Source organism: Aedes albopictus, chromosome 1, assembly GCF_035046485.1.
Source record: "Aedes albopictus strain Foshan chromosome 1, AalbF5, whole genome shotgun sequence".
Taxonomy (NCBI): Eukaryota; Metazoa; Arthropoda; class Insecta; order Diptera; family Culicidae; genus Aedes; species Aedes albopictus.
In genome coordinates, this window is record NC_085136.1 from 22,981,740 (window position 1) to 23,005,796 (window position 24,057).

At 38.8% G+C, this 24,057-nt stretch overlaps 1 protein-coding gene and 1 long non-coding RNA gene across 3 annotated transcripts in view; one reads left to right on the plus strand and one right to left on the minus strand.

The window, feature by feature from the left end:
• LOC109424773 (NADPH--cytochrome P450 reductase) overlaps window positions 1-24,057 on the plus strand; it is a 109,617-nt gene that overhangs the window by 4,736 nt on the left and 80,824 nt on the right. The window lies entirely within an intron of this gene.
• LOC134284845 (uncharacterized) lies at window positions 14,841-18,969 on the minus strand. The gene is made up of 2 exons (XR_009995965.1): window positions 15,403-18,969; window positions 14,841-15,341 (listed from the first exon to the last, which is right to left on the minus strand). It is a non-coding gene; the product is annotated as an uncharacterized LOC134284845 (long non-coding RNA).

The following is a 24,057-nucleotide window of genomic DNA, read 5'->3' on the forward strand; positions in this document are numbered from 1 at the left end:
ACGTTATCTCGGTATGTCTTTCGGTCAGATTTGAAGCTAAGTAGTCAAACTTAGAGTTTGTCTGTGCTTAGAGGATAAAATCAAACGGAAGAAGAGATTACTTTGTTGAAAAAAAAAAATGCTTTCGGATAAGATTTTTCTTACATTAAGCAAAACATAATAAGTACTATAATAGAAGTTTTCAATTAAATAAGCTGTACAACTTCGTTTCATTATTTATAAGTTACTAGCTTTCTCGGCAAACTTTGTCTTGCCAATCTTTTGGTGGTTTGACAGCTTCTGAGCTCATTTAAGCACCGCACTCTAGATTGGTTTCATTTCTATCGTGTTGATTTCCTTCCCAGCTCATAAAAAATCAGTACTTTATCAATTTTCTCACTTTTTCAATTCATTTTTGTAACTTTTTGTACATATAAACACAGCCAACACGAATACGAACGAAACCGTGCAAGAATCATGCTGATCGGTTCATCCGTTCTTGAGTTTTGTTGCCTCAAAGGAACTTCAAACTGATTTTTATATATATAGATAGATTATTTCTTTACTTACAAACTGTACAAGTATACCACCTAAAAAATGAGATAGCATCAATGTGAGGCATAAAATTCTCCAACAATAATTAAAATCAACAAAATCCTATGTTGTTTTCAATCAATATTTTTGGCTTCTTCCGGAGATTCCTTTGGGAATTCCTCCCAGGATACCTTCATCCAGGAATTTCTTCGTTGTTTTTTTTCTCGGGTTTTCTTAAGGGATTCTTTCAAGGACCCTTTCCTGGTTTTCTTTGAAGATTTCTCCAGGGATTATTTCCGACATTACTTCATTGATATCTCTCGGGACTCCGTTAGGGGTTTCTTTTGAAAATTCTCTTGGGTTTCCGTCAGAGAATCCTCCAGGGGTTCTTTCCGGGATTTCTTCATTAATTTCTCCCGAGATTGTTTTATGGAATTTCTTCCAGCTTTTTTCCCCGGATTCCTTCAGTTATTTGTAACCCGTTGGTTCCAGTTTTTAAGTTTTGCCTATGTCTGAATGGTTGTTTGTAGAAAATTGACGTTTCTAGATTATTATTAACAGTAGGTACACCCTAGCGAGAAACTATGCCGCTAGAATTAAGCTACCAAAACAGTTACCAAAAAATACGCAGCAACACTCGCACACAAAATGGTGCTGAGAAGAATGGAAGGGAGTGGTTGCTTCATGGGCGCGGCCATCTTCAATTTTTGAAGATTCGCCAGAAATTGTTAAGGCGTCCGTATGTACAGACCGGTAAAAGTGTAGTGTCGAAAGTTATTAGAAAAAATGTGGGTGTACCCACACGGCACACTAGGTTTTTAATAAATTGTGTTTTAAAAATGTGAATATTCTTAATTGTTCATAAGTAGTCCGCGAAGCTCCTCCGATTACCAAGTAGCATGCCGGCCCTCTGAGATCCAGCTCGATGGGTCTCATGTTACTGAGCTTGTCCGGGTTTAATTGTGGAGGTATTGTGGCTGCGGAGCAGCCCTGTAAGTCTCTGTAGTTACATATTTCCTCTGGGATTTTGTCAAGGATTTTACCCGGAATTCTTTTCGGGAATCCCGTAAGAAGTTCCTTCATTAACTGCTCTTGGGATTCCTTCAAGGAATTCTGCCGGAATTCATTCAGGGACGTTTGTACTGGGTGTCCATCAGGGATTTCTCTTGGGATTATTTTGTGGGATTCCTTCTCTCTCCCACGATTCTTTCATTGATTCTTCATGGTTTTAATTTTGAGATTTCTTCCAGGATTCTTCCAGGGATTTATCCCAAGATTCTTTTAGAGAATGCTTCCGAAATTCTTTAAATGATTTCTACAATAATACTCTTGGGATTCCTTTAGGGATTCCTAGGGATTCCTCTAAGGATTTCTTCCTGGATTTCTTCAGGAATTCCTTAAGCAAGGGATTCCTCTTGATGTTCTCTCAGTGATTGCTACAGCACAGACAAACAGACGTAACTCTTAAAGGAAATTCATTAAAAGTTTTTGCCCCATGTCGTTTTTATGAGCACACGCCACCTGTTGGTAGATCCACGCGAGACACTTTCGGCCATGATGAATTTCGATTTGACGTTTGTCTAACAGCAACGTATACACTAGCATACGTCAAAGCAATTGAACATTAGCGCCTCTGGTGGAAGGATCGCGGAAATCAATTGAAGTTTGAATTGATCGTTAAATGCATGTGCCAAGCCGTTTTGAAGAGTCTTACGCCTGTTTGTCTGTTGCTACAGGGTTTTCAAGCCATTTCAAGTGAGGTGCCAATTCAAATAGGTATCTCCGATACTCTCAAACTCTCACCGTTCTTTTGGCCATTTTGTCTTTGTTTATTTTGTTCATTAATTTGATTATTTAGGCACAGACAAACAGACGTAACACTCCGAACATTATTCGATTCAAAACGTAGTCGCGGAAACATATCCGCCCAATGCTTCGTCAAACTGGAACAAAATCGACGCTAGCGCCACGGATGGGCAGTTGGCCAACTATCAAATTTTGAAACTGGACGTTAAATCGGTGTACGATGAGAAAGATCAGAGTGTCTGTTTGTCTGTGATTTAGGTTTTGACACATTGATAAAAATCTTGCGGTGCACGACATCGAAGCTGGAACGCCAAACCGCTGTAGTTACGCACATGGACGTCACACGAAACTGTTCTTGATTGTCCTCAACCAAGTCAGTGGCGTAACACATAAATAAAAATGAAAAAAAAGTCAGTGGCGTTTCGTAATCGTCTCGTCACCTTTTACCTGTTCTACGATCCAAAAATGAGTAATTCCGGCAAATTTATGAACAAAAACAACTAGAATCATCATTCTATGTCATTGTACACCGATTAGAAACTTAATAGTTCATAAACAATCAAAATTTATACTTGTGGAACAGGTAGAACTTAGTCAATTCCAAACCAATTGACTTGAAATTTTGTACACGGCTAGATACTATATGTATCTTATCGTGTTCCAAAAATTGTGTCAATTTGTTCAGAATTGGCTGAGTTATAGCAGAAAATTGTCCAAAATAGGATTCCTGCCGAGATGGTTCCACTTCCCTAGTTAATGGATTTCAAATAGTGAAACGTATGAAACTCATCCGTACTTATTTTTATTTAAATGTTCAATATTGAGAGAACTACTTTCGGACAATAAAAACAACGAAATTTTACGAAATGAAATCGCGTGTTGTCTTTCTATTATCGAGTCCAAAAGGATATAGCATTGGGCGATACACGGATACACATATATAGATCAATTACACACTAATATGAAATTGTGTATTTTATCATTTAAAGCGTTAATTTGTCATGTTTCGCTTCATAATTGTTTCATGAATAGTTTCTGGAGGAAAACTTGAAGGAATTGTTGCATGCTGCAATCCTGCCAACGTTATTTTTAAACAAACATTTGGAGAAATCACCTTGAATATTCTTGGAGAAATTTTCAAAAGAATTCATGAGAATATTCCAAAAAGAATGCTTAGAGAAATCCCGGATGAATGCATAGAGCATTGCCTGAAGGATTTTTTGGAAAAACTTCTGAAGGAATTCTTGGAGGAGTTTCAAGAGGAATCCTTATAGGAGTTCCTGAAGGAATCCATGGAGGAACACCTCAGAAAGAGTTCCTGAAATACTTCTAAAGTTGCCGAAGCTGAAGTTGCCACTGGAGGCATTTCTAAAGTAAACTTTTTGGGGAATTCTTGGAAAAATACATTGGAAAATTGCAGAAAGCATCCTTGCGGGAGTTTCTATAGTTCTCTGAGGGGAGTACATGAGTACATAAAGAAATTGGCATAATGTCCCAAATGGGACAAAGTTTACTTTTCAGCTTGGCGATCTATAAGCAATCCCGCAGTTATTAACCAAGTGCTTTCTTTTCTAATGACCGTATTTGTATAATGCAAGGCACGAAGATGCACAAGGAAATCAAAGAGGAATTTCTACAGGAACCTTTGAGAAATTTCTGAGGGTACTCTGTGAGCAATTTTTGAATGAGCTCTGGGATAGATATTTGATTGAATACTTGGAGAAATATGTATTAGAATCCATTAAGGTATACTTAAGTATATCATTAAGAGAGGTTTTTGAAAAAAAAATTTGATGTAATGATTTGCAAATTTACGAGAACGAAACCTTGGAGGAATTCGTCAGAGAATCCTTCTAGGAATTCCTGATGGATTCGTAGGAGGATCTTTTAAAGAATTCTTTAAAGAAATCTTTTTGGAATCTCTGGAGGAATTCACAAGGCAGAAATGTACATATAAAAAAATCAACAGATTCTTGGGGCATTGAAAAAATTCCGTAGAGGATTACTCGGACAAATACGTGGAGCAATTTCTTAAGGAATTAACGCAGAAAGTCCTGCAGGAATCCTTGGAAAATTTCCAATACTCGAGAACTTCAGGGTACATTTTGATTTAAATATGCGGCACAGTGCGCAAAAAAGTGCTTACCATGACAGTTGCAAATTTATGATCTGAAATGCGATGTTTAAATCGAAATTGCAAGAAAACGATAAGAGATAGAAGTTTGCTGTCGAAGAACGAATTGTAGAATGAAAATGGGGCCACAACTTTGACTAAGAAAGAATTTTAATTTATTACGCATGTTTCAAAGATAATTGACATAAACAAATTAAAACACACTATTTTTAGCTATTTTGTTCTAGAAAACTTAGCTATTTAACTAAACCAATCGATTTAAAGATGTCATTTGATAGAAAGTTCAACAATCTTTTGAATAAGGGTGAAAAAACTGCGATAAAGTTTGACCATTTTCAAGTTATAGCCAGTTAAGGTAATAATAGTACAAACATGGAAAGTTCAATAACTACGTAACGATTGAGATTTGACCATATGCGTAGAACTTTTTTTTCACCAATCGTGGTCCTCTATCACCCCTTAAAAAGTTTGCACTCATGAACCTAACACCCTGTATATATATACACTCCCGTTCAAAAGTTTGGGGTCACCCCCTCAAAAACATGTCATTTTTTTAGGCACATATCTCCGCCAATTTGCGTCCGATTTGAAAACCCTAGATTTCATCAAAAGATAATAAGTCAAAGAAACTTTGAACATGATTTAAAAGAAACTTTTTCAAAAACTTTTGTATGTAAACTTAATCCAAAGTTGCCAAATTTTCTAAAAAAATGAATATAAACTTACGGCAGTGTCGCTGGAGGTTTGGTCGACCAAATTTTAAGGTGAGAGCGGTAATATGACCCATTTTCTATTAGCTTTCAACTGCTTTTTACAGAACTTAGTTAAAAAATCTAGAAAAAAAGTTATTAAGTAAATTAATCCTCGATGTCATCGACCAAAAGTTTGGGGTCACCCCTCAATATGATGTATCGGCCAAAAGTTTGGGGTCACTTTCGTAAAACATGGAAAAGTGATTTGGTGATATCTTCGTCATCTATAGTTCAATTTAAATTTTTTTTGGCTCATTTCAAAGATAATTAACTAAATTTACGTTTGATGTCTTCGACTTAACGTATTTAACGATTTTTGTATATAAAAATGTTATGTAAAGTTAGCACATTTTACCACGCTTCAAAAAATGTAGCAACTTTACGTTAAGTTTTAGTATGTAAATTTCAAAAAATATGTGTGGTTCAATGTCTATGCAGTAAGTATCATTCATTTTGTTTCAAATAAGCCAAGAAGAATTAAAATTGAATGAAAGATGACAAAGATATCAACAAATCACTTTTCCATGTTTTACGATAGTGACCCCAAACTTTTGGCCGATACAGCATTTTAAGGGGTGACCCCAAACTTTTGGTCGATGACATCGAGGATTAATTTACTTAATAACTTTTTTTTCTAGATTTTTTAGCTAAGTTCTGTAAAAAGCAGTTGAAAGCTAATAGAAAATAGGTCATATTACCGCTCTCATCTTAAAACTTGGTCGACCCATCTTTCAGCGACACTGCCGTAAGTTTATATTCATTTTTTAGAAAATTTGGCAACTTTGGGTTGAGTTAACATACACAATTTTTTGAAAAAGTTTCTTTTAAATCATGTTCAAAGTTTCTTTGACTTATTATCTTTTGAATGAAACCTAGGGTTTTCGAATCGGACACAAATTGGCGGAGATATGGGCCTAAAAAAAAGACATGTTTTTGAGGGGGTGACCCCAAACTTTTGAACGGGAGTGTATATATATAGATTTTCCAAATGCCGCCTAAAGAACTATTTTATCTTACCAACTCCATGAGATATAAGCATTTCAAGCCATTGTTATTTTTAAGTCAAAACTGCTTATAACATGGGAATGACAAGACTTAGCAACATGCAATGTTCAGATCAAATATGCGTCAAAATCAAATAAAAAAGTTATTGTGAGAATACCGTTTTTGGAGGGATCACCTTAAGTCAAAACTTAAAATTGTCCTACTATGTTCAAATTAGGAGATAAAAGGTGTCTTCGGCAAAGTTGCTCGCAATAGCATTGTCTACAACTTTGCTGAAGAGTTTGATCGTATATGACTCAAAATTAAAAAGTTCTATTCCAGATTTGAGTTAAGACGAGCACCACCCTAATCAAAAATGTTCGGAAAAGATGCAGCAAACAAATGCAAACCACTTTAACAAAGTTAACGATAACAGATATAGGGATTTTTTCCTGGTCAAACGCTGATTCGGACATTGTGCATTGTCGTAAGCACAATTTATTATAATGGCAAAGGAATGTTATTGTAAATGCTTGCTGGTTCCATGTATTCTGAAAGAATTTCCTTACTTTTTTATGGCGAAATTTTTTTTGACTTCTGGTTTTCTGAATTATTTTGAATCTTGATTTCGAATAGGATTTTTGAAATAGTTCGAAGTTCTTTGGTAGAGTTTGAATTTCTATTGAAGTTTCAAGAACATTTTTGTCGGGATCCAATGAATTTTACTTCTTTTTTCGAATGTAATACTTATTACACGTCACGGATAACCCCGATTTCATGGCATATTTTGATTCTATCGATCCAGTGTTGCTAACTCGGGGAAGTAGTGTTTGCTTTATATAGGTATTTATTATGCGTTGCGCGAAAATTTGTACGCGCAAGCGCCCATACACCTCCGCCTGTAAGAAAAATCATTTCGGTGTTTTCGGCGCAGTATTCCTTGGCCAATTCGCGCACTTATTGTAGAAGACACCATAACGATTAAACATACCAGCGGAGGTCTATTAGCGATTTTGCACCTTTTTCGCTCTCTATTTTCTTGCAACGGGTAATATTCTTTCTCCATCCATTGGAGCACGATACGACGACGGTGAAATGAGCATAGTTGGTATACGATTGATCAAATCCATTTTATCAGTCCTGTCGTGTTGGAAATGAAAATTAGGGTGGTTATGTACAACTTGGAAAGATAACGTTTTTATTGTTTAGCTATGATTGATTTTAAGTAACACCAAGAATACGTTCTTATCTGTCACTGAGAAGATCTTAGAAATTGATAAATCTCTTGTCTCCTATCACAGAAAAACAGACGTAACTCTTAGAGGAAATTCATCAAAAACTTTTGCCCGGTATCTTTTCCATTAGCACACTGCCACCTGTTGGTAGAACCGCGCGAGATACTTTCGGCCATGATGGATTTCGTTTTGACGTTAGTCTAACACGCACACTACTACACAAATCGCCTGAAATTTTCGTTTGCATCATTCAGCATGGTGTACACTGAAAAACGTCAAAGCGATCGAACATTAGCGTCTCTGGTGGAAGAATCGCGCAAATCAAATGAAATTTGAATTGATCGTTGGATGCATGTACCAAGTCGTTTTGAAGAGTGTTACGTCTGTTTGTCTGTGCTATCATGCATCCAGCACGCTAAGGTAAGTTTACCTATTTTTCTAAAATATGGGTAAATTTTACTCAAATTTGCGTAAACTTTACGCAAATATGGGTAAATAAAACTCATATTTTGGAAAAGTGCACATTCGCATTTATGGGTAATATTTACCTATATTTGGGTTACAATTACTCTTATTTAGGTACACATTACCCATATTTGAGTCTTGTTTACCTATATTTGAGTATCATTTACGCATATTTGCGGTTGTGCACTTTTTGGAAAAAAGGTAAACTGATCTTAGCGTGAGAGAGGCAATAGTGTTAAATCATTTTGACATGTTCTGAACGCCGCTGAATGATGCTAACAAAACTCACAGACAATTTTTGTTTGAGATTATCGGTATAACTTTGTCTGTACTATACCTTTAAGAGGCGTGGAAGGCTAATGACAAGACCTGTTTATAGTTTTTTCAATGTTTTAACGCAGATTTTGAGCCAATAAGCACACATTAAAAAAAAGCCTAAAATATGACTAGAAGAGTTCCCAACATCGTCGACACAGGCACCCTAAGCAATTCGATACATCGTATGCGACTACCTATTTGTCGACAAACAGCAAACACTCCGTCCAAAGGCAAGCAAATCGATTCCGGCTTTGCCGGGGTGCAATTTCCATTCCACTAATTGAAATTCAATAGCGTGTTCGTCCATAGAGTCCATAGAGGAGCGAGCGGAACTGCCTGACACGGCACGAGGAACGGATTCAGTTCGGGGGCTACCGATGCGCGTTGTTATTATCACCGCCCGGTGCGGTGTATCGTCGCTTTACGTTAGTTTGCTAGCATGTCGGTGCTAAGCTATGCTGGAGATCACGTACGCACGTATGCAGATTCTAACGATCAAGTTCGAACGCTGCACTTCTGATCACATCGGCGGTGCAAAGGTTATGGGCCCTTAATCCGCTGACCCGTCGAAGAACTTTGATCGGAAGAAATCCGACGACGACGACGAGGATCTTCCTAGTTAATCCAGTTGGCATGTGCGATCGCGGCGATCAAAGCCGGCAACTGCGATCGCGTGTGATTCATTTCCGTATCGTCCGTCAACAGACAGAACGTTGTTGTTGCTAGATCGTTTTCCCGTAAAGCGATTACAAAAAAAGCTCCGTCCGTCGTCGCTTTATTGCTACTCATTTGATTGCTAAGTCTGGCCTGAAATTGCTACCTTGATGATGGCGGAATGTTCTCGAGCGTTCCGTTCTGGCTAGTTCTCAGTAGGTTGGAAACTCAACGTGTACGTTGGCTAAATACGATCATTATAATGGAAAAAAGCAGTCAGGTAGTGAAAATCCCCAGAACAGATAAGTCAGCGCCTTCTTTGTGACCGCAACGGTTCCACGTCACCGAAAAATCGAAGCTTCTTCGATTGGCGCCTACTACCTACTACAACTCGATGACGACAACGAGCCATGTCAGCGTTATACTTACGGTTTAAAGTGGCTTTCGGTGCCTACGTGATCCATTTTTTTTTCCGCAAGCGGCGCTCTCGTCATGACGCCCCGGACACACGGGTGCTCTTTAACCTCTCGCCACCTTGTCTGCCGGTTCGTCAGTGCTAATTGGAATTGTATATCGTTCCGATGAACCGGTAGTTTTTGTTGCCTGGTTCGGGCGGGACGACGGGATGGATAACGTCACTTGTGCCTGCTACGTGGCGCATGATACCTCGATTGCTACGGGCGTTGCAGGTCGAGATCATCGAACGAGCAATCGAAATAGGTCAGGTATCGGCAATTAAGTGTTGAGCACTGTCGTGATCGTGAGATTGATCGCACTTTCAACATGCTTGCCATCTTCAGTCCTGGAGTTCTGGCTAGGCCACTCTTTAAGTCTCCATTGGATTAATCTCGAAATTTCGAGTAAATACATTTCGAAATATTGGCTGGATTCATCCAGGAATACAGTGATCACACTTAAAACAGATTTGCGAGCTCGGCAAAAACGCGCACAGCCGTGTGTTCAGCAAAGCTATTAGCTGATGTCTCAGCAAAAAGTGACGTTTGTTAGCTGACTCTCAGCAAAACGTTTGCCGAATCTCAGCAATTAACTGTCAAAATTGCTGAGATCCCGGCAAAATTGTTGTTTGCTGATCGCTCGGCTGTGCAAATCTCGGCAGAAGAATGGAAAAATGCTGATATCCCGGCAATCTGAATTAAGTGTGTAGATATTCGTTTAGCCGAGGCTAAAAAAATCAAAAAGTACCAGGAAACTCATACAAAAGATTTTATGATAAAACTTTTTTATCGTAGTGATAGTATGACTAGTACTGTTTTATAAAAATGCTATACATCACACTTACATATATACTGAAACAAAAACGAGGGTAAAAACCCTTCAAATGTCATTTTTTGCCTAGACATTCGTTTAGCCGAATTGTAAAATTTTTGGAATTCCATAATAAAAAAACTATCAAATTTCGAAAAATATCCAACAAAGTCATTTTGTATGGTGATCTGCATTATAGATCGACTTGTAAATCATGAATTAGATCGTTTTTGGAAGTGTTGCCATATTAATTTTGCATGCATCTCATATAAATATGTCATAATATTTTAAATGTTTCTCAATTGAGACTTGATGTAGTTATTTTTATCGGAAGTGTTTCAAAAGAATCCAATGAAAGTTTCATGACCAAAGCAGGTTGAAATTTTGCGAAAAACAACGTTTTTAACAGAAAAAAATAGCACAAACCATCAAAAACTCACGTATTTAAGTATGTATTGTTCTGATGAAATATGATGGTTTCACTTGCATAAATCACAGCGTTTACTACTATTACGTCTTCTAATAGCTCCCAATATCTTCTAGACTGTATTCTGGCTGAAATAATATATATTGGACGGCTCATATTTCGAGAAATGGCACCTAATGGCACCGAAAGTATTCAAATTTCTAGCATGAACTACTTGTTTCATAATTTAGACATTCTTTTCAAATAAATCATGTTAAAAATGAATGTGGTTCACAACTAAGACTCATTTATTATATATTGCTTCAGATTGAATGAAATAAGCCAATAATTTAACCAAATCTTGTATTTTTGTATGAGCATCTGCTTTTGAATAAACAGGGTACACAAAATCTGACACTTCTTGCAGTTTTTTTACTTTGCAGTCTTCTAACTCATTTAGTAATGGTAGTATCAAACAGGTATACTCCACAGGCATTAGGGCACGTATTTATTTCAATGCAGAACTATTTATTTTAGCTTTTATCAATCCCATTTTAAAGTTTAACCAACCAGAAACCAATACACTTATTTTTTTCATGACATTTTATGCAATAATTTGAATATTTCTGACAATAATTCTGTGCCGTATTTTCAAAACGGCTAATCTAGCTTACGTTTGAGTGTTTACAGAAATCAGTTTTCTTAAATAAATTTGTTTATCGTCGCTTCTCCTTATCGGGACATTTTTTTATAATATTTCTCTGAATTTCACAAATAAATAAACTTTCAAGGTCAAATATTTTGCTAACACGTCATAAACTAAATGCCTTGGAGTATATTCTCGAAATATACTCATGAAATTGCAAAAAATCTATTGAAAACCAATTTTTCTTTACCTCGGCTAAACGAATGTCTAGGCAAAAAATGAAATTTGAAGGGTTTTTACCCTCGGTTTTGTTTCAGTGTATATGTAAGTTTAATGTATCACATTTTTATAAAACTGTACTTGATATACTATTACTACGATAAAAAAGTTTTATCATAAAATCTTTTGTATGAGTTTCCTGACACTTTTTTTGTTCTCGGCTAAACGAATGTCTATCACTGTATACTCGTGGAATCTATAGATTACTTCTCGGCTTTACTAGCATCCTAGCTGAATTCCTTTCTGATTTAGCTGGAAGTTTCCTCACGAAACTCTGGCAGTATTCCTTTTGGAATTCTGGAGTTCTCTCTATATTTATATAGAGTTCGTTCCGGAAATTCCTATGAGGATTTCTCCGAAATTTCATTCAGAATTCTTTCTGCAATTCATTACGAGATTCCTCCTTGGATTTCTATCGAAATTCTTTCTTTGTGTTGTTTCGCAGTTTTTTGTTTGTAGAATTCTTTCCACGATTTCATCGGAAGTTCTTTCTTCAAATTACCGAGGAAGTCTTTTAATGGAGGTTTGCCGGAGTTTTTTTTTCTGAATATCTCAAAGAGTTTCTCCCAAGATTGTACCCGGAGGTTTTTCAGTTTTTTTACTCTTTCGTTTAGGCGGTTTTCCCAGATTTGTACCTGTGGGGTGTGAATATAGTTTAGTGTTATTCTCCTTGCGTGTCCTTCCCCTAGCAAGCATCAGTGACAGTCAGCACCATGACGACGACGAGGTTGTCAGAAGCTGCCTCATAGGATACTGCAAGATGACGTCACGAAGCCGTGCACTGACAGTTCAGCGAGCTTGTTTACATGGACTTAGTCTCTGGCGGAGATCCGGCAAAACTGTTTTTCGATACAATTTCAGTAAAACGGTAATTAGACGATTGGTTTTGTACTAGTAGTGTAAATTCAATTTTCGCCGCTCGGTAAAATTTCTAACACCTTGTAAACAAGCTCGTTGAACTGTCAGACAAAGTGAGGTTAGATCAGGTGCAAGTTGCCTTCAACGTGTGGTTCTGTATTATGCCAAGTGATTTTACTGTAGTTTGCTAGGATGGTGGGGAACGGATTGATCCAGTGAGTAACACAAGATTCACAGTTCCCAAACATTTTTCTAGCGTTCTTCTCAGAACTTATATTGGATCTCGAGATTTCTTTCAGAGGTTTTCCCGGTAGTATGGTCTCAAAATTTCTCGCAGGCTTCCTTTCAAAAATCCTTCCAAAGTTTATTCTAAAAAAGTTCCATCATGGATCTCTTTTAGTGGTTTTGCCGGGACGGCTTTCCAACAGCTTCTTCCGGGATTTTTGCGAGCTTTCTGGATGAACTCAAGGATTTGTTGCAGCGAATTTTCCGAGATTTCTCTTAGTAGTTTTCAGACTTCATCCAGGAATGCCTTTAATATACGCTCCTGGGATCAGTCCCAGGATTACAATCTCCGTGATGTCCCAGTTTTTCTCGTTTTTTTTTTTGAAGTTGCTCTTGGGACTTCTCCAATACATAGCTCAACCCGAAGTGTCCCATACCAGCATTATTTCCGACAAGGAGATTCTCCGAAAAAAAAAAATCCCAGCAAGAACACCAGGAGCAATTATTAGAGCCATCGCTAAAGTAACACCCGGAATTCCCGGTAGAAATTTCGAGAAGAATTCTTCGAGTAATCATTGAAAAATCTCTAGGAAAAACCTCAGCAGGGTCGCTGCAACAACTTCTGAAAACAACTTTACGAGGGAAAGGCTGAGAAACTTCTAAAAGGAACTCGATCAGAAATATCAGCACTATATCCTGCACGAAGCTAAGCAATTATCCAAAAGAAACTTCGACACCCCGGAAAAATCTTGGAAGATAGTTCATGATAAATTCTGAAAAACTCTGAGTGAGAGACATCCGGAGAGTAAAATCGGAAGGGAGTTTTGCGGGAGGAACACCAAGAGAAATCTTATATGAAACTTAAAGAGAAATCCCGCGAGGATCTTCACGAAATATCCTGCAAGAAACTCCTGTGAAAACTCCGGGTGAAACTCTAGGAGAAAGCACAGGAAAATTTCTTAAAGAAATAGCAGGAGCAACTCCAGAAGGAGGGACTCTGGAAGAAACACTGCAAAAGCTTCTGAAGAAATCCTGAGAGGAGCTCTAGTAGAAAACTTAGAAATATCCCCAGTAGAAACTCAGGGAGGATTCCTGAAGAAATATCAGAAAGAATCACGGAAAAGCATTCAGGTGGAGTTCCGTGAGAAAATCTAAGAGAAATCCCGCGACAACATATGGGTAGAATCCTAAGGGAAGTTCCTGTGGCGATCCCAGGATAAACCTTGGGAGAAATTCTACAAAAAAAATGTTGGAGAAAACGCAAGAAGAACTCTGAGAAAATCCCCGCGAGGACACCCGGATGATCTTCCGGAAGCAACTCAAGCAGGAATACTAAGAAACATGCCGTGAAAATTACGAAAGGAATCTTGTGAGAAAACCTGAAGATACCTCAAAAGGAGTTCCAGAAATACATCTTGACGGAATTTCTAGGAAAATTCTTGTGAATTCCCGGTAGGAACGTTAACTCCTAGATTTAGCCCCAGCATCTCATGGGAATCGTCAGATTGCCGAAAATATCTGCTTGATCCAGGTGCCTTTCTCCTTGTTCCTCTAGCCAGTGTTGAAAAACTCATTTCGTCATGTCTGAATTCAATCACCTACAGCTCATTTTACAAGCTGAATCTGAGAATATGGTATATGAAAAACTTGTGTGTCTAGACCAGTTCTGCAAGAAAGTCACGGAAAAACCACTACTTTTCGAATATTTAAGGTAAATGTCACGGACTACCTTCGAAAAATCCCAATGATATTCACGGTGAATATCATTTAGCATTTTTCAAAGGTAGTCCGTGACATTTACATCAAATATTCGAAAAATAGCGGTTTTTCCGTGACTTTCTTACAGAATTAGTCTAGCCGCACAACCCGCATAGTTGGCAACAAAAAGCATACTATCTGATATGCTGTCCGCAACCACTTGCTACTATTCCCGAACAATATGACATGATACCCAGCCTAACTTCAAATGGTAGCGTTAGTATATTGTAGTATACCACTTGGCAAATTGTAATGGGCTGTTTCACAATATGACGAATAGGCTGTTAAGTTAGGTTACAATAAAAAATCAGCTTTTTTCTCGAACAAAATTTTCGCAAAACAATAAGCCAAGGTGTTGACTTATTGTTCATTTTTTGCAGCGATCATTTCAAGACTTATTGTTGTAAAATTGTTGAACCATACATGGGCATCATGATGCCTGGTCTTATGGTATATTGTTCGTTTATAGTTGCAATGACAGTATGTAATACGGTTCTCTTTCATTTGTTCTATTGACAGCGAAATAAGAAAACAAATAAAATTGCAGTAGTACACCCAGTTTTATTGATTCCTACCCTATTGGAAAAATCTATTTTTTTATAATAGTTTTGACCAAAACTTACATTGATGGCGTTGCATCTCTATCAAGTTTCCGAGGGAACCTCCGGCAGTCATAAACCACATATCCTGTGGCGACATATGCATTATTGAGTTGGTTATCCATCGGTTTGTACCCGTCGGTGAAATCCAGGTGGTGTTTCAGCATTTTCTTACTAGTATCTCCGGTCAGCGCCCCGTGCTGTTGCGAGAGCTCCTAGCGTGATCGGTACTCGTGGAGAACTTTTCTCCGGGAGGAGCTGAGGGAAGGTTGTTAATTTGACCGTTGATAAGCTGTGCGATCAACGGCAATAGCATTTGCCGGATTTATCCTCCACGGATGACTTGACTAAACCGATCCTGCTGGCGGCCGTTGGAATGATGTTTCCAATTGTTCCGATTGGCAATCGTCGACACCATGAAAACATCCGTGAACATTGGTTATCTGTAGAAATATATATTACCATTATTATAGAATATTCATAGAAAATAATCTCACTACTCACCGGTCTAGTTCAAATAATAATTATTTGCCGAAATCTCCTCCCGACTCAACTGTTTTGTTTTTTTCTTTTCAATTCCACTCAAGTTCTCACCCGAGCTTATCGATATTCAAGCCGATACTCACACAAAGCTTGTGCAACATTATGACAAATCATTCAGTTAACATTGAACAATAATTTTCTAGAATGTGTGCGTGACATCATGTTTGCTTCGCTTTCGATACGAACAATAATCAGTTATAATTGAGCTTTATGTCATAATGTTAATCCATGTGATATTGTTGAGTAACTATTCCTTGGTGTTTACAGTTGAAAACTACCTTGCTTATGAAGCACAAACAACTGTAAATGAACTATGTGATATGCATCAACAATTTGAGAAATGGTTGTAAAGGAGTTCTATATATTTTTGATAACGGTCATTATTAATGTTCGATAATAGGACACTTTTTACACATATGTTAACAACATGGCAAAAAACAAGTATATGGTAGGAACAATATGTCAAGTTGTTTTTTTCTATGCGGGAAGTTTTTCATATACCATATTCTCAGGTTCAGCTTCTAAAATGAGCTGTAGGTGATTGAATTCAGATATGACGAAATGAATTTTTCAGCACTGCCTCTAGCACGGTTACCCAGATTTCTTCTGGAATCTACTTGAAGTTACTTCCGAACCCGGAGGAATCTTCAACTTCTTCTCGGAACCACAAACTGCCAGTTAAGCTTGGATCACGTAGCGTACGTTGCTACTATAGATAGTAGAGTAAACATAGATCCGCTAAGATGAATCCGTTGTATCCAAACGAACTGTCAAAATCTGTATCCAAACGAGCATGACGTCACGATTTGGACAACATCAATGGAACGCATGACGTCATATACAATCGTCGCACTTTTGAAAATTACTACTTACACGCTTGAAACATTTTAGTCAGTGGTGTCCGCGGATCTATGTTTACTCTACTATCTATAGTTGCTACTGCGTTAACTTTAATTTGGCAGATTTTCCATGTGTTCTCTGTTAAACTACCGTCTACCCTCGTTGGTTTGAACGAGATCTCATGCAAACCAACGGGGTTCATTTTTTAATTTGAACTTCTAGTAACCCTGAAGCACACTGATGGTAACCTTTTTTGCTGTTTTGATTCTGCGTTCCGTTTTACTCCGTTCGATGAGCAGAATGACGTTTGAACTATTTTTAGTTTGAACGATGTGCATATTAGAGGGGGTCAAATTAAAAAGTGTTCAGATTAGATGAGGTCAAACCAACGGGAGTAGACGGTACTGTCAACGAATACGCTGTGCGGGTCTCTTTAGATTCTTCAGCATTACACGAAAGGCTTGTTTTGACAGTGCAGTACATGCGACTAGTTAAATGTCATGTTCGAAAGAAGTAAACACTGCATATTCGCAAACATTTTTTTTTATTCATATCAACAATCTAGTTCACTCTGTCAGCTTTACTTATGAACCAAGTACTTGAAGTACCAAATTGTGCTTGAACTGTTACAGTTGTGGAGTTTTGTCTCACCCCAACCTTTCATCAACCATATCTCGAAAGAGCTCGAAAGTAATCAGACATCAGTGTTGCCAGACTGACAAATTCAGGATGATAAGTTCCAAATGCTACTTGTTGCGCCTATATGGATTAGCTTGTAACTGGACAATCTGAATCAAACTGATAAGCCGCCCTACACTCAACCAACAGCAAACAAGTCGATACCTAATTCTATTTCACGCAACACTGTCAACCAGTTTCAACCACATTAGTCTAGAGGTCACAGATAAATACCTTGGTTAGTTAGTGACTGACGTGCAATCACCGTTGCGCGTTGTTGATGTCGTTGGGATCTATCAGTATCATCACCCCATGACACAAAACCAGAATCAAAGCGAGAAAAAGGGGATAAGGAAATCACATCTGGCAAATCATTCGCCTGTTCCGAATTCCAGTTAATGTTTGTTTTGCTGTTGTTGTGCGATGTCGCCATTCCAACAATATTCTCATCATCATTATGAAGCTTCTCCCGAGCGATGATCAGCACTTTTTGTTTCGCTGTACGCTATCTCAAGTGTCAGTACGCTGTTGGTTACTCATCAAGTAGGCGTTGATAAGTTTGCGCCGTAGAAGGTAATGTACTCAGCGGCGGAGATTAGCTCCGGTGTGACATATATGGGCATATTGAGCAGAGAGAGAAAGGGTACATACAAACTCCTATAAGAGATGTTGGTCATTTCCTGCGCAACCTATCGAAATTGGGACCGTGCTATCTTATCGCCCGTTTCATATATGTAGAGGGTGACACATTCTTCGGCACGACGCCAGTCAGTCAGTGTATTGAACTTCCATATCGTGCACTCGCCGTAACATTGAACCCTAAATTTTTGGCAGTGTTACCAACCGATATGGGCAATATATTGATAGCAGCGCCGCGGGCAATCGTACATCAGGTTTATCTTTGCAAACGCTGGATATCACAAATATTGGAATGCTCAGATAACGATTCGTCAGTCAGTTGTTTTTGTTATGGAACGGCTGATGGAGGTGTGCATTACCACCGGTCAACACGTGCACTGTCTGACGTGCTTGCTTTGGTCGGGTAAATTGTGCATTCATCGTAAACAAGCCGGCGCAGCCTACTTCGTGTGCCATCCTCTATTTATCTATGACGTTTTCACAGCAAGGGTTAGCAAAACAACAAAGCACTTCAAGAACCGGAACAGAAGCCCTCCCTATCCGGGTAAATAATAATAATGACTGGAATAAGTTTTCTTTGGACATTAATAGTTATCAGTTGCATATGCCAATCACAAATCAACACGCGCTATGGCTTGCTTTGATGACAAAATTGCATTTGATGTACACAGCCTACGCAGCCTACTTTGAGTGGATTCCTGTGACGCTTTCACAGCAACCCTGATTTGTTTGCCAAACCATCAGACCACTTCAAATACCGGTTCCGTTCGGGTATCCGCTATCTGGGTTTGATCCGGGTTGATAGATCCACACCTAAACTATGTTTGATCAATTGATTTAGTATTATTTGTGAAAGATTGCACCTTTGTTTGAAAAATACACTCCCAGCTGTCATCATTTTTTTATTATTTCGATTCCAAAGATTGAAAAAATATGTACGCTAATTTAAATTCCAAAATGTGATTTCGGCAGTTATCGCTGAGATCTTTTCAACAAGATCAGGAAAAGAAGTCGATCCAAGGTACCGTATTACCTTACTAATTTGGCAACGATTACTGGGGGAAACATTTAATTCGACAAACTGGTCATCCTACATCGCCCTGTTCATTAAAATTTGGCAGCTCCAGTTTTGGTTTTGTTTTGATTTTCGGATTTGATACATTCCAATAGATTGTTTTACATTTGCAACATCGCAGTGACATTTAAGCACTTTCGTTCGGAAATAGGCTTTTTCAGTTGACAGGTCCGTGTATGCCACAGTTAACAACCGTCGAACAAAGGCTTGCGTCAAATGAAAAGGCCCATAGGCCTAAAATCAGAAGACGTTTAAAATCAGCTGATTTTGGGGGCTTTTGACAGTTCTCCTACGAAAATGACAGTTCAGCGTTTGCGCCTTTCTTAGGAAGTTGTAAACAGTGGCATACACGGACCTGTCAACTGAAAAGGCCTATGGGCCTTTTCATTTGACAAGTCCGTGTATGCCGCCGTTTACAACTGTCAAACGAAGGCGCAAACACCGAACTGTCATTTTCACAGGAGAATTGTCAAAGGCTCCCAAAATCAGCAGATTTTAAACGTCTACTGATTAGGCATATTGCCGAATTTATGGGGTAACACTGTAGTCAGGCACTCACTCCGACAATGGTATGACATCGCGAAACACGTGCCCCGATGCATTTGCGCGACACCAATATTCAATTATGAAAAATCGCCGCAGAGGGCAGAAGCAAAATGCGCAACGTTCAACACTAGCTTAAGTAAATACGTGCAATGTCGATTTCCGAACGCACCTCAATGAAAGTTCGCGCAGGGGGATCTAGCAATCCAGCAAGTGAAAATTTCGCATTTCTTAGTCGCACTTCGCTAGGGTTGCTAGGGTAAATACCTACGAAAATGCTCCACTATTTTCCATATGACCACCGTATTTACCTAGTGGCAGCCTAGCAACGCCGACCTAGCATTATACTCTAACGCAGTCAGCTAGTATCGATGGCGCAACGGCCTACTAGGCCCTGCCCGGCCCGGACTGCGGCGGACTGCTACGATTGCCGACCAGCAGCAACCAATCGACCTCAGCTGTGAAACGCAAACCGGTCTTTCTTTCTCTCCTTATGACGACGGCTGGCTGCGCGGCATGGTGATCGTTCTTTTGCAATTAGCAGACCTGCAAACATCAAATCGACGGCAGGTACCTTCTAGAGAGAGAGTGTGGTGCGAAACGCAGGTTGGTTGCCAATCTGTAACTATGACGACGGTTGCTTGAGAGAGATCGTAAAATTAGCGAAGATTGGACTCCGTGGATTGGCTAATCGAACGAAGCCTTCAGCAGCCTGCACATGCGGGGAAGCATGGCATGCTGCCACTTGGTCGTTTGACTAAATGCAACTGCTGAAGGTTGACCGGGGGTACCAAAGTAAGACTCGTCGGGTGTTGCAAAATGGTTCCATTGGCGACTATCTTGGAGTTGTCGTTGGATTTTCTAGGTGGAAAACATGCACTTGGGCAACTCGATTAAGGGATCGAAGGAAATCCGGTCAGAATACTAATCCTGAGAGGCATCTAGTCAAGATCAGGTGTTAAGATATCAACATTTACATAGACGAGTGCACCGATGAATTGAATTCATCGCGATCCGAGAATTTTGACACTAGAGCGGGGCCATTCCCAATCGGAATTGTTCTATTCTGATTGGAAATCGTTCTTTTCTGATTGGAAGCGGCCCCGCTCTAGTGTAAAAATTCTCGGACCGCGATGAATTCAGTTCATCAGTGCACTCGTCTATAGGACTCCGTTCCAGAGTTCCAGAAGAAAATTAGTCATGTTCCCGACAGGAATCAAATTAGGATTCCAACAGGAATTATGTCAAGCATTCGAGAGTAGCTTAGATAGAAATATCAAAAATTAGGGTTCCGCCAATATCTCAGTCACAAATTTGACTGGAATCGATAAAAATCCAGTTGTAGATTCCGATCGGATTCCAACAGGAATTCTGACCTTATCCAGTCAGAATGTTGACAAGAATCCAGGCTCCATTCCAGGATAGTCTGGTCAGAGTAGTCAGAGAATTCCAGTCTGATCGGAATCTAGTCAGAATTCCGACAGAAATGTAGCCATGATTTCAAAAAAAAAAAAATCCAATTAGAGTTTTCCCAGGATTTCCGGTAAGAGTGAAATCAGAATTTTGGCCAGAACCGATAAGAATTCTATAAGGATTCCAACAGGAATCTATGCAGGATTCCGAAAAGAATCCAGTCTAAATCCAAGAATATTCTGAGCGCAATTCCAGGAGAAATTCAGTCCGATGGTCATCTAGACAGGCTTCTGACAAAAATCTAGTTGAAATTTGAACCGGATTCGACAGGAATCCAGTTAAGATCCCGACATGAATCTAGTAAAAACTTGACAGGAATCCAGTCTAACTTCACGAGTAATCTTGTCATAATACTCGACAAATCCAGTCGGATGGTCATCAAGTCAGAATTCCGACTGAAATAGAGCTAAAGTTCCGACAAAATTTCTATCAGAATTTTGGCTGGAATTGATTAATTAAATCTATTAGAATCCGACCGACATCCAATTAGCATTCCAACAGGAATTCAGGATTCTGACAAGGGTTCAGTCAGAATGTTCTCAAGACGCCAATATCAATTGTAGAGTAATCTAGTATAAGAATATCGAGACAAATCCTGTCCGACAGGAATCTATTCTGGATTCTGGCAGAAATATAGCCATGATTTCTACACTCAGCGAAGTAAACTACCGAAATTCATCAAAATACCTTATGAAATTTAGCCATAACCGTAAAGTATGGATACCATAAGAATACCTTATGAAAATTGAACATGCTTATTATGACCTAATTACATAAGATAAACTTATGGAAATAGCAGAAAAATCACAAAATGATGCAGACTGGAATCGATCCATGAACGTCGAGATCACTGAGCTCGTGCCCAACCCACGCGGCTATCGACGCTTGAGAATATCGTGTTGCTTAATGTGTATAAAAGCCAAACTGTGAGTCGATTCTGCGTCATAGACCGACCTTATGAAAAACGTTCTAGCCGTTATGAATTGTTTAAAGGCCATTTCATAAGTTAGACCTTATGATAATCTTAGGTTTATTTGCCTGAGTGTATAAGATTCCTGTTAGAATTTTGACAGGGTTCCAATTAGAATCGTAAAGGATTCCGACAAGAGTACAGTCAGAATATACAAAAGAATCCAGCCTGAACTCGAGAGTTGTCTAGTTCAATTGTCAAGAGAAATACAATGCGGATTCTAAGTAAGGATTCCAATGGGAATTCATCCAGTGTTCTGATAAAAATCCATCCAGGGTTTCGACAGGAATCCTGTCCTAATCCGAAAATATTCTAATCCCAATTCTGAGAGAAATCCTATCCGATGGTCATCCCCAGTCATGATTCTGACTGAAAAAGAGCCAGGGTTTCAATAATAATTCAGTCAGAATTTTGACTGGAATCGATTGAAATTGAATATTTCTACCATGATATACCAGCATCCAGTTAGGGTTCCAACAGGGATTCGAGATTCCGACAAGTATCCAGTTTGAATGTTGAACAGAATTCAGTCTCAATTGTAGGGTAATCTAGTAAGAATATCGAGACAAACTCTGTCCGACAAGAAACTAATTAGAATTCTGGCAGAAATACAGCCAAAATGTTTACAGGATTCCACTTAGAAATTTAACAATGTTCGATAGAAATCTAATTAAGATTTCGGCCGTAAACCCATACACAGGGTTCCGACAAGAATACAAACAGAATTTTGACAAGAATTCAGTCTGAACTTGAGAGTAATCTGGTTAAAATATCAAGAGAAATACCGTTAGGATTCTGACAGGAGTCTAGTAAGGACTCAAAAGGGAATTCATCCAGTATTCTGACCGAAATTCATCCAGGGTTTCGACAGAAATCCAGTCATATTCCTCCGAGAATAATCTAATCGTAATTCCGCAAGAAATCCTGTCCGATGGTCATCCGGTCAGGATTCCGACTGAAATAGAGCCAGGGATACGGCAAAATATAAGTCAGAATTTCGACTGGAATCGATTGCAATCAATATGATTCCGACCAGCATCCAGTTAGGATTCCAACAGGAATTCAGGATTCTGACAAGTGTCCAGTCAGAATGTTAACAAGAATCCAGTCTCACTTCCAGGGTAATCTAGTCAGAATATCGAAAGAAATCCAGTCTGTCAAGAATCTAGTCAGTATTCCGGTAGAAATACATATTTCTAAAAGCTTCTAATTAGAATGTTGACAGGGTTCGAAAGAAATGCAGTCAGGATTCCAACAAGAGTACAGTCAGAATTTTGACAAGAATCTAGTCTGCACTCGAGAGTAATCTAGTTAAAATACAGTTAGGATTCTGACAGGAATTTAGTAAGGATTCCAATGGGAATTTATCCTGTATAGTATCCAGAAGTGACAAGAATCCATCCAGGGTTTTGACAGAAATCCAGTCTTATTCCTCCGATAATAATCTAATCACAATTTCGAGAGAAATCCCGTCCGATGGTCATCCCGTCAGGATTCCGACTGAAATAGAGCCAGGGTTCCGATCCGACAAGATTTCAGTCAAAATTTTGACTAGAAATCCATTAGATGCCGACCGTTATCCAGTTAGGGCTCCAACAGAAATTCAGGATTCTGTCGAGTTCCCAGTCAGAATGTTGACAATATTCCAGTCTCAATTCCAGGGTAATCAAGTCAGAATATCGAGAGAAATTCAGTCCGACAAGAATCTAGTCAGGATTCCGGTAGAAAAACGGGTTTCTACAAGATTCCTATTAGAATTTTAATGTTGACAGAGTTAGATTGAAATCAAGATAAGATTTCAAAAGTTAACCAGTTAGAAATTCATACGAGATTCCGAAAAGGGTACAGTCGGAATTTTGATAAGAATCCTGTTTGAGCTCAACAGTAGTATCACAGACAAACAGACGTAACTCGTATCTAGTAAGCATTCCAATGGGAATTCATCCAGTATTTTGACTGGAATCCATCCAGCGTTTCGACAGGAATCCAGTCCTAATCCGAGAATAATCTAATCACGAATACGAGAGAAATCCTGTCCGTCATCCGTTCAGGGTTCCGGCTACAATACAGCTATAGGATTGGCCAAGATTTTAGTCAGAATTTTGACTGGAATGATGGAAATCCATTAGATTCCGACTAGCATCCACTTAAGGTTTCAACAGGAATTTAGAATTCTGACAAGTGTTCAGCCGGAGTGTTAGAATCCAGTCTCCCATCTAGAAATCCAGTCCGACAAGAATCTAGTCAAGATTCCGGTAGAAATACTGATTTCTACAATATTCCAGTTAGAATATTGGCAGGGTTAGATCGAAATCCTGTCTAGACTACGACCGTAAACCAGTCAGAAATCCATACGGGATTCCGATTAGAGTACAGTCGGAATTTTGACAAGAATCCT